The sequence below is a fragment of the Agrilus planipennis genome, unplaced genomic scaffold (assembly GCF_000699045.2).
Source record: "Agrilus planipennis isolate EAB-ADULT unplaced genomic scaffold, Apla_2.0 scaffold181, whole genome shotgun sequence".
Taxonomy (NCBI): Eukaryota; Metazoa; Arthropoda; class Insecta; order Coleoptera; family Buprestidae; genus Agrilus; species Agrilus planipennis.
Window position 1 is genome coordinate 273,955 of NW_020438858.1, and position 3,159 is coordinate 277,113.

Genomic DNA, 3,159 nt, shown 5'->3' on the forward strand with positions numbered 1-3,159 from the left:
TGTCTGAAAGGAAGTAACGCTAGAGTAGACTCGCGAAAAGTGTATAAGACACTTTTAAGATCAACTAAATAGCTAAGCCCAAGGGAAGTCGTTCGGGGAGGCCCTCCCTAATTCCACAAGGGTGAGAAGAAACACACACGATAACGAAACGTTGAATCATGTAGAATTCGTAGGGTAAATGCAAAGCAATTTATAGTAAGAATATGCAGTAAGCTAAGCGAAGAGGTAAGCAAGAGACATGTTAGACTATGCTACAACTACTGAACTTGTTAGTTCTATTACTATATTACTATTACATACAAAAAAAAATAAAAATATCTACAATCAACAATTACTTCAAATAAAATGAACAAAAATACGCATGCAAAATAAAAACTAATTCAAATTAACTATAAAAAACATGCAAAATAAAAAATTAATTTCAATAAAACCAACTTAATGAATTCTAGATAGAACATGCAAGATTTCAACTATGGGGTCATCTTTGTCTTCTCCAACGTCGATCTGAAACAGATACGGTGGTAACAGATTAATAATGAGCAATTAAAACTAATTATATCAAGTATTCTCACCTTAATTAATTGTAGAACCAAAGTTTATCGGTGTAAAAAGCAAACCAACTCCAGGAGGAACACCGTAGTAGAGAATTTGTTGTTTCAGTGGAATTCAAATAAATATCCAGTTGCTCTCCCTCATGGGTTGAAAATTAACTGCATGATGTTACAAGGCGAAGACGAAACAGCAAATCAAGAATTAATCCAGGAAAGACCACACCCTTGTAGACTTAGGCTGTTTCAGTATAACCAAACTGAACATTAATTCTCTCTCATTTATTGTATAACCTGCAGAAATGGACAAAAAACATATTAATTACAGTCATAATTAAGAAACACAAATAAAAACGCATCAAACAGCAAGTAAAATAGTTGATTAATAAAATAACAAACATTGCGCCATTTTACATCATAACCATAGAACGCGACATAGATAAGTATCAAATATCAGGACGTCAATTTACGATGCAAACAATAGAAAAAAGTTTAAATAGAAAATCCAGAGATGGATCAATGATAAATGTCAATTTATTCTGTGGGAAATAACTATCTGTCAAGAGATATGGATGCACAATAACCTCAATTTATACTGTTGACAATAGATAATTGTTAACAAAAATTCAATAACAGAATAATAAAGAGCAATTAATATTAATAAAGTCATGTATTCTCACCTTAATTAATTGGAGAAAGTGGCGTTCTAAAGTCCACCAGTGTGATGAGCAAACCAATCAAATCTAGGACGGATACCACTGCAAACAATTTGTTGTTCCAGACGCTTCCAAATCAATTAATTTCCAAATGCCTCCCGTTGTTAGGGAAAAAATTAATTGCATGATGTTACAAGGCGATAACGAAACGGCAAATCAAGAATATAATCCAGGAAAGACCACACCCTTGTAGATACAGGCCGTATAACCAAACTGCACATTAATTCTCTCATTTATTGTATAACCTGCAGAAATGGACAAAAAACATATTAATTACACTTACAATTACAAAACACAAATAAAAATGCATCAAAAAGCAAGTAAAACTAGTTGATTTATAAAATAACAAGCGTATCTTCCACCGCATTTTACATTGCAACCATAGATAAGTGTCAAATATCACGACGTCAATTTACGATGCATACAACAGAAAAAGGTTAAAAAGAAACTCCGTAGATCAATGATAAATGTCATTTTCCTCTGTGGAAAATAAAAACATTCAGAGATTTAATGGGCAATAACCTCAATTTATACTGTTTACAATAGATAATTGTTAACAGAAATTTCGTAACAGATAAATAAAGAGCAATTAATGTTAATGAAGTCATGTATTCTCACCTTAATTAATTGTAGAAAGTGGCGTTCTATAGTCTACCAGTGTGATGAGCAAACCAAATCTAGGAGGGATACCACTGCAAACAATTTGTTGTTCCAGTCGTTTCCAAATTAATTAATTTCCAACAGTCTCTTGTTGTAACGGCAAAAATTAACTGCATAATGTTGCAAGATGAAGACATCAAAAGTATCGGTTGCTTCAGTAGCATCAAAATTAACTGCAATCCCTCGTCATTTGTGGGACAATCTATATAGAAACAGGCAAGAAAAAGTAATTAATTACCACTTTTAAAGAAAGTAAATCAGTAATATTTTCATGTGGCGATGTAATGGTAAAGTTAGAAGTTAATTTTCACATTGATGGAAACGTTAGTTCCACAATAATTCTGTTTTTCCCATTCCTGAAAAGTTGTCTATTGAAGCAAGTTACAAATGTCCAAGAAATAAAATTCCTGGGGCCCTCATTTACTAATTTCAATTGATACTGTTACATACCAGTTTAGTCATAAATCCCTCCTTCAGCAACACACTTCTTCTTCAGCACATTGCCTCCGTTCCCAATGGAAAGGCACTTTCATGCTTTCTTTATGACCATAGGAATAGTCACTTTTTGGAGTCAATGAGAACCAACACAATCAATGCTCCACAATTTAATGGCATCTGGAGTTCTTCTAACATCCCTGTAAAATCAAATATTATAAAAAAGTATTCAAATATAATAAAAATAAAAAAAGACCCCCTACTAAGTAGATAAATAAATTGTTAAAGTAACACCGTACCCTTTTGTCTTCTAATATCAAACAAATACACTACGTATATATAATACAGCATGTATGCTCACCTTAATTAACTACAAGAGCATCCGGGATGAAAATTTAACAGCTTCGATCCCAACGGAAAAAAGGCACTTTCATGCTTTCTTTAGAATCATGGGCACAGCTACTTTCTGGGGCAAATGAGGACTAATACAACCAACGCTCTATACTTTCGTAATTTAATGGTATCCCGAGTTCTTCTAATGTTCCTGTAAAATGAAATCTTATGAAAAAGTGTTCAGATATAATTAATTAAGTATTAAGTAAATTAAGTGCACGATACATTGTTAAAGTAATGCTGAATCTTTTTCTTTGTTAATATCAAATAAATACACTACATATAGAAAGTATAGTATGCATGCTCACCTTAATTAACTACAAGAGCCTCCAAGATGAAAGGTTAACAGCTAAAACACCATAGGAGACGACTTATCTTTTCAGTAAGCAAAGATATCAGTTCCAATC

General features: G+C 32.6%; 1 long non-coding RNA gene across 1 annotated transcript; it reads right to left on the minus strand.

The window, feature by feature from the left end:
* Window positions 1-370: 370 nt before the first annotated feature.
* Window positions 371-3,153, minus strand: LOC112904721. Its single transcript, XR_003231311.1, has 7 exons — window positions 3,061-3,153; window positions 2,721-2,903; window positions 2,375-2,559; window positions 1,883-2,126; window positions 1,229-1,509; window positions 573-842; window positions 371-504 (listed from the first exon to the last, which is right to left on the minus strand). It is a non-coding gene; the product is annotated as an uncharacterized LOC112904721 (long non-coding RNA).
* Between the last annotated feature and the right edge of the window lie 6 nt (window positions 3,154-3,159).